The sequence below is a fragment of the Nycticebus coucang genome, chromosome 7, assembly GCF_027406575.1.
Source record: "Nycticebus coucang isolate mNycCou1 chromosome 7, mNycCou1.pri, whole genome shotgun sequence".
In the NCBI taxonomy this organism is placed as follows: domain Eukaryota; kingdom Metazoa; phylum Chordata; class Mammalia; order Primates; family Lorisidae; genus Nycticebus; species Nycticebus coucang.
In genome coordinates, this window is record NC_069786.1 from 29,417,588 (window position 1) to 29,430,920 (window position 13,333).

General features: G+C 38.9%; 1 protein-coding gene across 1 annotated transcript in view; it reads left to right on the forward strand.

Moving 5' to 3' along the window:
- The window catches only part of THSD7B (thrombospondin type 1 domain containing 7B), a 1,036,041-nt gene that overhangs the window by 46,294 nt on the left and 976,414 nt on the right, over window positions 1-13,333 (forward strand). The gene's annotated exons all lie outside the window — the stretch shown is intronic.

Below are 13,333 nucleotides of genomic sequence, written 5' to 3' on the forward strand. Positions count from 1 at the left end.
AGGGCACCAAAGACATATATAGGGATCAACGGCCCATGAACCCAACATCTCCCACCAAGCCCCACTTCAACATGAGACTTGGAGGGGCCAAACTTCTGAATCCCTTCAAGGCCCTCAGTAGACTGGATAATGCCCAGTGATAATGGCAAGGCCCATTTGCTTTATTGAGCTTATCAATTCAAATGCTCATCTCCTGTGAAAACAACCTCACAGACATACCCAGAAATAACCTTTCCTAGGCATTTTAGCCCAGTCAAGTTGACACATTAAATCAATATTAAAAAACTGCTATATGAAGCTGGATATGATATGATGTTTGATGGAAATGTGGTGCATTGGAAAGAGCTTGTTCTGTGAACACTGCTTTGTTCATTTATAACTGTGTGATCTTGAGCTATTAATGGCCTTTCTATGTTTGATTTCCTCATCTGCAAAGGTCTTCCATGTGGAGTTATTTTTAGGGTGTAATGAATTAAAGTGTATAAATAGAAGCTTAAGCTTAATGTTAGTTTATTGCTTTATTCTTTAGCACCGATGCTGTAAAGGACTGTACTGCAACTCTCTCTCACACACATCTTTTTCATTTGAAATTTCTCTTTATATATTAAATGCTGAAGGAAACAGAGCTGTTGCTTTATTAAATTTAAGGCATGAAGATCAATCTGAATATCAAAGTTTAGCTTGGGGAGTTTCAACAATGTTATGGTGATTTGTAACCAGAGTGTTCATATTTTGGGCATTGTTCTCTGAGATCTGAGAGACTGAATGGAAGAGGCAGGTGTGGATCCATGTGGACCACCTTTTCCACATACAACGTGGAGCTTCTCAGTCATCTTCATTCCTTTTCTTAAGTAACTTATTCTGTTTGGGTACTTCAAAATCCTCCTTCAGGGAGCATGATGGCGCATGGGACGGACGTGTAGCCCACCTCTCCCAAGTCATCAGGTGAGAGGAAGAGGGGTCTGGACCTTTCCCGCACGTGGATTATTGGTGTGGATGGACAGCTGGAGCGAATTGATGGATTGCTGTATATGAGGGGTAATTTAAAACCACGGATTCTATTGTAGAGATTTTTCCCTGCTTGGCTGTGCTGGTCAGCAGGCCCCTCCCTTATGGAGGATAGCAGCTTGTAAATACTGGCAAAACCCAATTGACAAAAATTTATTCCTGAACTGAGGGTGACACCTGAAAGGAGAGCCACTCAAAACCCCAGGGAGCTGGGCAACCGGATGGAAAATTGAAGGGAAGGGATCCCACCCAGGAAACAGACATTTTGAACAGAATGGCGGACACCTTCCCCCAGAACAATAGGCATGATTAAATGGACTGGAGCATTCCTGGTGAGGAATGTTGGAGGGGGCTGGCAATTCAGGCTGCTTGGTGAACTGACAGGTGGCTGGACTCAAAAGTCACGATTCAAAAGGGAGACTGTGACCCACAAACCTGAGAATAAGGTCCCCAAGCGCTCCAGCCATGGAACCGGCAGCAGCCGCGAGACCCTTCAGCAGCCATGCGAGCCGCCAGCAGCCCCAGCAGCCAACACCCTCCCCCACAGCCGCTTGCAGTTGCCAGTTTGCAAGAGAACGTGGGAGCAGAGTGGAAAGATTTGTGAAGCGTGGACTCCTGCACTGAGTTGGGAGGTTGGATAGGAGTGCCGTCTGGAACAGAGCAGCTGAGGTTGCACAATAGATGACAAACTTTTACAGAAACTCCAAAATGGTGATTGGCCAGGTAGGGTGGTTACCGTGGTAACAGGATAAACTTTGAATCAGGTATAAGAGTGAGAACCGCTCACAGCGCCACCTGGTGTCCAGAAAGTATATTGCATTATACATATATTCCTGTGAAAATTGATCCCTATATCATACATATAGATGTATATTTCTACATATATAAAAGAATAATATTTTTGTGGTTGGTGCCTTTTTTTTCTTTTCTCTTTTTTTTTGGTTCTGTTTTTTCCTCACCATTTTTCTTGGAGGAGCTATTGTTGATTTATTATTATTTTTTTATAGATATATTTTTTATTTCTATTTTTTCTATTTTTCATTTCTCCTTTCTTCTTTTTTAACTTTTTTATGAATGCCACTTTTTTCTTTTTTTAAATTATTTTATGATTATCACTATTTTTATTGTAGTTGTTTTTTGTTGTTGTCGTGAGTGTTGTCTGTATGTCTATGTGTGTCTGTCTGTTTGTGCATCTATGGGCTCATGTGTCTAGTAGCCTTTGTATCTGTTTATTTGCTCATTTGGTCTCAATGAGCTAGGTGTTATGACCTGCAATTCTGAGCTCCCAGCACTCCTCTGCACTCTCACTCTGAGGTCTGGAGGCCTGTCCCCCAGGAGTCCAGATTCTTGGGTGATTTCTCGAGAGGTGTAGAGAGGACCTGGACTGCAGCTGGACAGTGCTGATTCTGCAGCATGGGAGAGAGGAAATGACGGTTGGTTGAGAGGGAATCACGCCGGAGTGGCAGTGCCCTGAGGTACAGAGCAGCAGCCATCTTTAGCAACAACAAGGCCCAACCCCGGATATCCCGAAGCCACTCCACCTGTCTCCCTGGGCAACCAGAGGGGGCCGGGCATCTTCTCAGATGGCAACCACCGCAGAACAGATCTGGGACTGAAACGCAGGCCCCGTGAGTAAAGGGTTTGCCTGAGGCGGTACTGGCCTGGGTGGAACGCTGGGACTAGAAAATGCATGCACAGAGATATGTCAAGAGATTCTGAAATCCATATAGCAGACAGTTTCAGAAACCCAGCATGACTCAATCCAAATAAGACATCCACCAGGCATATCATAATTCACTTCACTAGTGTCAATATGAAGGAGAAAATTCTGAAAGCACCTAGATTCAAGAAATCTATTACCTACAAAGGGAAGAATATTAGAATGACTGCAGACCTTTGCTGAATCCTTTCAAGCCAGAAGAGTGTGGTCATCGACTTTTAATCTCTAAAGCAAAATAACTTTCCATCCCGGATCCTGTATCCAGCTAAACTGAGTTTCATTTATGATGGAGAAATTAAATACTTTAATGACATTCATATGTTGAAGAAATTTGCCATAACTAAACCAGTTCTCCAGGATATTCTCAGACCTATCTTCCATAATGACCACCAAAATCCTCTACCACAAAAATAAATTCACTCAGAAACTTTTGATCAAACTCCAACTTCCACAATAGCGGAAGGATTAAAATTGTCCACTGGACTTTCGAAAAGCTCGATACCCAAAATTGTACCAGACCTATCAATATTCTCCATTAATGTGAACAGCCTAAACTGTCCTCTAAAGAGGCACAGGGTAGCTGACTGGATACAAAAACTCAGGCCAGATATTTGCTCCATACAAGAGTCACATCTTACCTTAAAAGATAAATATAGACTCAGGGTAAAAGGATGGTCGTCCATATTTCAGGCAAATGGTTATCAGAAAAAAGCAGGTGTTGCAATTCTATTTGCTGACACAATCGGCTTTAAACCAACAAAAGTAAAGAAAGATAAGAATGGTCACTACATATTGGTTAAGGGTAATACTCCATATGATGAGATTTCAATTATGAATATTTATGCACCCACCCAGAATGCACCTCAATTTATAAGAGAAACTCTAACAGGCATGAGCAACTTGGTTTCTTCCAGCTCCATAATAGTTGGAGATTTCAACAATCCTTTGGCAGTGCTGGATAGATCCTCCAATAAGAAGATGAGCAAAGAAATTTTATATTTAAACCTAACCATCCAACATTTGGAATTAGCAGACATCTATAGAACATTTCATCTCAATAAAACTGAATACACATACTTCTCATTAGCCCACGGAACATACTCCAAAATTCATCACATCTTAGGTCACGAGTCTAACCTCAGTAAATTAAAGGAATAGAAATTATTCCTTGCATCCTCTTGGACCACAATGGAATAAAAGTTGAACTCAGTAACAACAGGAATCTGCACATACATACAAAAACATGGAAGTTAAATAACCTTATGCTGAATGATAGCTGGGTCAGAGATGAGATGAAGAAGGAAATTGCCAAATTTTTGGAACAAAATGACAATGAAGACACGAATTATCAGAACCTCTGGGATACTGCAAAGGCAGTTCTAAGAGGGAAATTTATAGCACTGCAAGCCTTCCTCAGGAGAACGGAAAGAGAGGAAGTTAACAAATTAATGGGACATCTCAAGCAACTGGAAAAGGAAGAACATTCCAACCCCAAACCCAGTAGAAGAAAAGAAATAACCAAAATTAGAGCAGAATTAAATGAAATTGAAAACAAAAAAATTATGCAACAGATCAATAAATCAAAAAGTTGGTTTTTTGAAAAGGTCAATAAAATAGAGAAACCTTTGGCTAACCTAACCAGGAAAAAAAGAGTAAAATCTCTAATTTCATCAATCAGAAATGACAAAGATGAAATAACAACAGACTCCTCAGAAATACAAAAAAATCCTTAATGAATATTACAAGAAACTTTATTCTCAGAAATATGAAAATCTGAAGGAAATTGACTGATACTTGGAAGTACGTCACCTTCCAAGACTTAGCCAGAATCAAGTGGAAATGTTGAACATGCCAATATCAAGTTCTGAAATAGCATCAACCATATGAGATCTCCCTATAAAGAAAAGCCCGGCACCAGATGGCTTCACGTCAGAATTCTACCAAACCTTTAAAGAAGAACTAGTACCTATGTTACTCAACATGCTCCAAAACATAGAAAAAGAAGGAAGACTACCCAACACGTTCTATGAAGCAAACATCACCCTGATCCCCAAACCAGGAAAAGACCAAACAAGAAAAGAAAATTATAGACCAATATCACTAATGAATATAGATGCAAAAATATTCAACAAGATCTTAACAAACAGAATCCAGCAACACATCAAACAAATTATACATCATGACCAAGTTGGTTTTATACCAGGGTCTCAAGGCTGGTTTAATATATGTAAATCCATAAGTATAATTCAGCACATAAACAAATTAAAAAACAAAGACCATATGATTCTCTCAATTGACACAGAAAAAGCTTTTGATAATATACAGCATCCCTTCATGATCAGAACACTTAAGAAAATTGGTATAGAAGGGACATTTCTTAAACTAATAGAGGCCATCTACAGCAAACCCACAGCGAATATCATATTGAATGGAGTTAAATTGAAGTCATTTCCACTCAGATCAGGAACCAGGCAAGGTTGGTAATTGTCTCCACTGCTCTTCAACATTGTGATGGAAGTTTTAGCCATTGCAATTAGGGAAGAAAAGGCAATCAAGAGTATCCTTATAGGGTCAGAAGAGATCAAACTTTCGCTCTTCGCAGATGATATGATTGTATATCTGGAAAACACCAGGGATTCTACTACAAAACTCTTATAAGTGATCAAGGAATACAGCAGTATCTCAGGTTACAAAATCAACATTCATAAATCGGTAGCCTTTATATATACCAACAATAGTGAAGCTGAAAAAAAGTTAAGGACTCTATTCCATTCACAGTAGTGCCAAAGAAGATGAAATATTTGGGAGTTTATTTAACAAAAGATGTGAAAGATTTCTATAAAGAGAACTATGAAACTCTAAGAAAAGAAATAGCTGAAAAATGTTAACAAATGGAAAAACATACCATGCTCGTGGCTGGGAAGAATCACCATTGTTAAAATGTCCATACTACCCAAAGCAATATACAATTTTAATGCAATCCCTATTAAAGCCCCACTGTCAGACTTTAAAGATCTTGAAAAAATAATACTTTGTTTTATATGGAATCAGAAAAAACCTCGAATAGCCAAGACATTACTCAGAAATAAAAACAAAGCAGGAGGAATTATGCTACCAGACCTCAGACTATACTATAAATCAATAGTGATCAAAACAGCATGGTACTGGCACAAAAACAGAGAAGTAGATGTCTGGAACAGAATAGAGAACCAAGAGCTGAATCCAGCTACTTAACATTATCTGATCTTTGACAAGCCAATTAAAAACATCCAGTGGGGAAAAGATTCCCTATTTAACAAATGGTGCTAGGTGAACTGGCTGGCAACCTGCAGAAGACTGAAACTGGACCCACACCTTTCACCATTAACTAAGACAGACTTTCACTGGATTAAAGATTTAAACTTAAGACATGAGACTATAAAAATACTAGAAGAGATTGCAGGGAAAACCCTTGAAGAAATCGGTCTGGGCGAGTATTTTATGAAGAGGACCCCTCAGGTAATTGAAGCAGCTTCAAAAATACACTACTAGGACCTAATCAAACTAAAAAGCTTCTGTACAGCCAAGAACACAGTAAGTAAAGCAAGCCAACAGCCCTTAGAATGGGAGAAGATATTTGCTGGTTATGTCTCCAACAAAGGTTTAATAACCAGAATCCACAGAGAACTCAAACGTATAAGCAAGAGAAGAACAAGTGATCCCATCGTAGGCTGAAGGGACTTGAAGAGAAACTTCTCTGAAGAAGACAAGCGCACGGCCTACAGACATATGAAAAAAATGCTCATCATCTTTAATCATCAGAAAAATCAACAATAAAAAAAATTAAAAAAAAAAAGAAAAATGCAAATCAAAACTACATTGAGATACCATCTAACTCTAGTAAGATTGGCCCATATCATAAAATCCCAAGACCAGAGATGTTGGCGTGGATGTGGAGAAAAGGGAACACTTCTGCACTGCTGGTTGGAATGCAAATTAATACATTTCTTTTGGAAAGATGTTTGGAGAACACTTAGAGATCTAAAAATAAACCTGCCATTCAAGCCTATAATTCCTCTACTAGGTATATACCCAGAAGACTGAAAATCACATTATAACAATGAATATAACAGAATGTTTGTTGCAGCCCAATTCACAATTTCTAAGTCACAGAAAAAGCCCAAGTGCCCATCCATCCACGAATGGATTAATAAATTGTGGTATATGTACGCCATGGAATATTATGCAGCCTTAAAGAAAGATGGAGACTTTATGTCTTTCATGTTTACATGGAACATATTCTTCTTAGTAAAGCATCTCAAGAATGGAAGTATTTAATGTACTCAGCCCTACTATGAAACTAATTTATGGCTTTCACATGAAAGCTATAACCCAGTTATAACCTAAGAATATGGGTAATCGGGAGAGGGAGGGGGGAGGATGGGCAGAGGGAGGGTGATAGGTGGGATTACACCTGCAGTGCATCTTACAGGGGTACATGTGAAACTTAGTAAATATAGAATATAATTGTCTTAACAGAATACCTAAGAAAATGCCAGGAAGGCTATGTTAACCAGTGTGATGAAAATGTGTTAAACTGTTTATAAAACCAATGTATGGTGCTCCATGATAGCATTAATGCACACAGCTATGATTTAACATTAATAAAAAAAAAAATCCTCCTTCGATAAAACCTTGCTTAACCATTAAGATTTGGTCATGTTGCTTCTGGAGAGTAATAAATATAACTTTTATAGGGTGTTGGGATCAGGGTCAGCAGGTGGGATCATGTCACATTCACTTTTTGTTCTAGGGAAACAGTTTCTTCTACAGTCACTAAGTGGAAATGGTGTTCATGGAGTTGAGCGATGCCAACTCCTTTTGGGGGCTAGTGGCTAAACAAACTTAAGTTAGAATTGATTGATGGCCACATAGCAGACTGTAAACTGAGCTGGACCTTCAAGGACTCAGGATATAATTGCTCTTCTTCTCTTCACCTTGGAAAATACTGAAAATATACACGATTCCATGCAGTTCTTATCTTTATTGCTGTTGGGAGGAACTAATCAATTAACAAGCATCGTCTCTTATCAGTACTTCAACTGATGAAAGTTCTATTGGAGTAATAGAACTAATCAATTAACAAGCATCGTCTCTTATCAGTACTTCAACTGATGAAAGTTCTATTCTCCTGTACATGTGACAGATAAATCCCTGGCCACACTTCAATCTTTTTCATGTTCCTTTGAATTAGAAGCAGAGGGAAATAGGCTAGTCTCACTGGAGTTAGATGATATCTCAAAGTAGTTTTGATTTGCATTTCTCTGATGATTAAAGATGATGAGCATTTTTTCATATGTCTGAAGGCCACTCGCCTGTCTTCTTCAGAGAAGTTTCTTTTCAATTCTCTTGCCCAGCCTGTGATGGTATCCCTTGTTCTTTTCTTGCTAATGTGTTTGAGTTCTCCATGGATTCTGGTTATTAAACCTTTGTCAGAGACATAACCAGCAAATATCTTCTCCCATTCTGTGAGCTGTTTGCTTGCTTTACTTACTGTGTTCTTGGCTGTGCAGAAGCTTTTTAGTTTGATCAAGTCCCAAAAGTGTATTTTTGAGGCTGCTTCAATCGCCTGGGGGGTCCTTCTCATAAAAAACTCACCCAACCCAATTTCTTCAAGGGTTTTCCCTGTACTCTCTTCTAGTATTTTTATAGTTTCATGTCTTAAGTTTAGGTCTTTAATCCAGTAAGCGTCTATCTTGGTTAGTGGTGAAAGGTGTGGATCCAGTTTCAGTCTTCTACAGGTTGCCAGCCAGTTCACCTAGCACCATTTGTTAAATAGGGAATCTTTTCCCCACTGGATGTTTTTAATTGGCTTGTCAAAGATTAAATAACACTAAGTAGCTGGGTTCATCTCTTGGTTCTCTATTCTGTTCCAGACATCTACTTCTCTGTTTTTGTGCCAATACCATGCTGTTTTGATCACTATCGATTTGTAGTATAGTCTGAGGTCTGGTAGCGTAATTCCTCCTGCTTTGTTTTTATTTCTGAGTAATGTCTTGGCTATTCGAGGTTTTTTCACAAAATCTCAAGACCAGAGATGTTGGCGTGGATGTGGACAAAAGGGAACACTTTGCACTGCTGGTGGGAATGCAAACTAATACATTCCTTTTGGAAAGAGATATAGAGAACACTTAGAGATCTAAAAATAGATCTGCCATTCAATCCTGTAATCCCTCTGCTGGGCATACCCAGAAGACCAAAAACCACATCATAACAAAGATATTTGTACCAGAATCTTTATTGCAGCCCTATTCATAATTGCTAAGTCATGGAAAAAGCCCAAGTGCCCATCGATCCATGAATGGATTAACAAATTGTGGTATATGTACGCTATGGAATACTATGCAGCCTTGAAGAAAGATGGAGACTTTACCTCTTTCATGTTTACATGGATGGAGCTGGAACATATTCTTCTCAGTAAAGTGTCTCAAGAATGGAAGAAAAAATATCCAATGTATTCACCCCTACTATGAAACTAACTTAGGACCTTCACATGAAAGCTATAACCAAGTTACAACCTAAGAACAGGGGGAAGGGGGAAAGTGTGGGGAGGGAGGGGGGAGGTAGGTAGACGGAGGGGGATTGAAAGGATCACACCTGTGGTGCATCTTACAAGGGTACATGTGAGCCTTGGCAAATGTGGAATGTAAATGTCTTGGCAAAGTAACTAAGACAATGCCAGGAGGGCTATGTCAACTAATGAGATGAAAATGTGTCAAATATTCTATGAAACAAGTGTATGGTGCCCCATGATCATATTGATGTACACAGCTATGATTTAATAAAAAAAAAAAAAAGAAGAAGAAGCAGAGGGAAAAACAGTACATTTAAATAGCAATTGTGTGTCTCTACTGGTGGAATGGGAGAGGGGATCTCTTTTTGAGTCTGAATGGAGACAGCCTATCATTCCTAAATGTTCACAGTGAGAATAGGCCTTCCTAAGTCCAGCACCGAGTCAGCTGTCTTAATGTGCGGGTACAACAGCTGCAGTGGAACCTCCATAGCTGACCACCTGCCTACACTGACCACCAACTTAAGTTGACAGAATTTTCCTAGTCTGGACATGCAGTACATGTACATATCAGTACAGTAGGCCTAGTTCCTTATATTGACCAACTCTGTATCTTGACTAGTCTGTTGCAGTCTCTTGAATGGTCAACTTACAGAACTCGTACTGTGGTCAGTTTCCCTTGTGTGTTGAAGAGTTTTTGTTTATTTCTCTGAATCCATTCTCTCCTCTCATTTATCCTGTTATGAGCTCTGGGAAGCAGAACCATACTGGCTGAATCTTCTGGGTCCTTTGCCCACTAGCTTCTGATTAGTTTTGGCCAGTGCAGGCTGGTGTGCTGGGAGAAAGGTGAAAGTTGGAGCCTCTACTTCCCCCATTTCCTCCGTGCAGGGTCTATAGCTCTGGTTAAGTGGCTGTCTTCACTTGGTTCTTTTTCACAGCCTTTGGCTCTGTCTTCTTGTCCCATGGTGTGTGGTACTAGCTCTGCTGTTGTTAGTTTCAGGGTATTGCACTATTCTTTCTGGCTTTTTCACACCCAGCCAAACACCTTTGTAAATAACACCTTTGTTGCACTCTCTTCTTATTGTTCAATTAGAGTATCCTGTCTGTTTCTGCCAGGGCTTGGACTGCTGCTGTTATTTAGTGCTGGTGCCCACTTAATGGATGTGAAGCCCCCAGGGAAGATTCAGGCTGCTAATAAATACATCCAAATATAACTTGGCCAAAGTATTGCAGAAGTTGATGCTTGTTCTCTTACAGGTCATAATTCTAAAACTACTTCTTCAGGATTGAGGAATTTAAACATCTGTAAATCTTTTTCAGCTCGTGATAGTTTAGACTTTTAAGGAATTATGTCATGGGAGTCAGAATAGTGTACTAGAAACAGTGTAGACTCAGGATAACACAGATTTGAATTTCATTCCCCCTACTCCTCTAACTGTATGGCTCTAGGCCAGCGGTTCTCAACCTGTGGGTCGCAACCCCTTTGTAATGATGAAAATACATCCTGCATATCAGATATTTATTTTTTTATTTTTTTATCAAATATTTACATTACGATTCATAACAGTAGCAAAATTACAGTTATGAAGTAGCAACAAAATTATTTTATGGTTGGGGGTCACCACAACATGAGGAACTGTATTAAAGGGTCGCGGCATTAGAAAGGTTGAGAACCACTGCTCTAGGCAGTTTATATAATCTTTATTTCTTCTCTGGAAAATAGCAGTTGGCTCCTAGGACTGTTATGAGGTCAAGAGAATATATGGGAACTACCACATGTAGTGTTTGTATGTTTAGGAGAATTATTAAATAATAATGTGAGATGACACAGCTTAGTGCAATGGCAGAGAAATATGTTATACTTAGTCATGCTATTTTTAAAATAAACTTTAATTCAATTTTTTTCCTTTTTTATTGTTTGGGATTCATTGAGGGTACAAAGAATTAGGTTACACTGGTTGCATTTGTTAGGTAAAGTCCCTTTTATAATTGTGTCCCACCCCTAATAGATGTGCCATACACCATAACCCCCCATTCCTCTCCCTTTAAACTTTAATTTTAGAATACTTCTTGAGTTATAGAAATGATGCAAAGATAGTACAAAGAATTACTATATACCCAACACCCAGTTTCCCCTGTTGTAACAGCTTACCATAACTAATGAACAAATATTGATCTACTGTTATTAACTACATTTTTAACTTTATTTTGATTCTTTTAGTGTTTTCCTAGTGGTGCTCTTTCTCTGTTCCAGGACCCCATCTAGGATACCACGTTACGTGTAGCCTTCTTGTCTCCTTAGGCTTCTCTGAATGGTGATAGTTTCTCAGACTTTCATTGTTTTTGATGACCTTGACAATTTTGAAGAGTTAAGGGACTTTTTAGAATTTTTTTAATTTTTATTTTGGGTCTGCCTGATGTTTTTCTCAAGGTTAGACTGAGGTTTTGGGGAGGAAGACCCCAGAGGCGAGGTGTTCTTTTCAGCACAACGTACCAAAGCTGTGCACTGTTTACACGACTCATTCTGTTGATGTTCACCTTTTTAACCTTGACTGCTTGCTAATGTAGTATTCCCTGGTTTGTGCCTTGTCAAGTTAGTTTCTTTTTTTTCCTGTTTTCTAGACTCTGCTGTTTGGACAAGTCACTGGATATAGCCCAAACTTAGGGGATGAAAAGTTATGCCCCATCTCCTTTACAAGAGGAATATTTACATAAATTATTTGGAATTTTTCTATACAGATTTTTTCTTCTTCCTCACTTATTTACTCAAACTTTTATTTATGTTTGTATGAACTCATAAATACTTACCTTATACTTTGGGTTGTTATCCAACAGAGTGTTACTTAGTTTTTGTTCACATTATTTCAACTTTGGACATTGAGTGTTTTTTCAGTTGACTCCTTCTGTATGCTTTGACATACCCATATCACTTTGTTTTTGGAGCAATTCCTTGTTTTCTGGCACTATAAGATGTTTCTAGCTCATTTTGTATTATTTCCTTCTCTGGTTTTAGGACCAGCTATTTCTGCAAGAGACTCGTTCCTTCTATTCAAAAAAAAATTAGAAATAAAATAAAGATCCGGGCACTTTGCTACTGTGGTATCATTGCCTGTAGACCCTCTCAGTGGGTACAGTGAGGAAATACGTGTATGTATACAGTGTCCAAACTAAGCTATACATGACTTCCTACTAATATCTTTATTCTAATCTCTTTCCTCATGTTTCATTCCAGCCTTCTCCCTTTACTTTTCTGTAATTTCCTTCTCCAGTAATGAGAAGCCATCCATTTACTTACTTGTTCAATCCAGGTATGCATGTATGGGGCTTTCAGCGTTGTCAGCTTGTACCCCTTTCCCAGTGTAATACTGTGCTACCTGCAGGTCCTTTTGCCATTAGTCTTATAGTTTTTAGTCATTTCCAAAGTTGCTATGGTCAGTACTTCTTTTTTCCTCACACTCTTGAGCAAGGTTATGTCATACATTTGTAATAGAGTTAGATTCTTATGTCTGTTTTGTTCTGGGTTACCATGCCTCCCCCCCCAACTGATTGTTTTTTTTCTTTTTCTTGTCCACATGCATGAAGCGTCACTCTTTGTGCTGTAAAATTGTGTAAGTTTTTGTAAATGTGTAGTGTCATGGATCCACCATTACAAAATAGTTCCATGGACCTCACTACCCCCTTGTGTTTCACTTATTCTTCAAGTTTTCTAGCTTCCCCCCCCCCAAATCTCTGGCAACCTCTGATCTGTTTTCATTCTGTAGTTTTGCATTCTCTCGCGTGTGTTACAAATGAAATCATATCTATATGTCCTCCCCGCCAAACTGGCTTCTGTTACCTACCAGTGTGCATTTAGGATTCATCCAGATTGTTGCATCGATCAGTACCTTCTTTTTTTCATTACTCTGTGGTATAACGCACTGCATGGATGCCCTACAGTGTGTTTATTGAAGGTGGATGTCTTTCACCTGTGGAAAAACATCTTGGTTGCTTCTAGGCTTTGGGTGATTATTAATAAAACCACTATAAACTTCTGTATGCAGGTTTTTGTTGGGCAT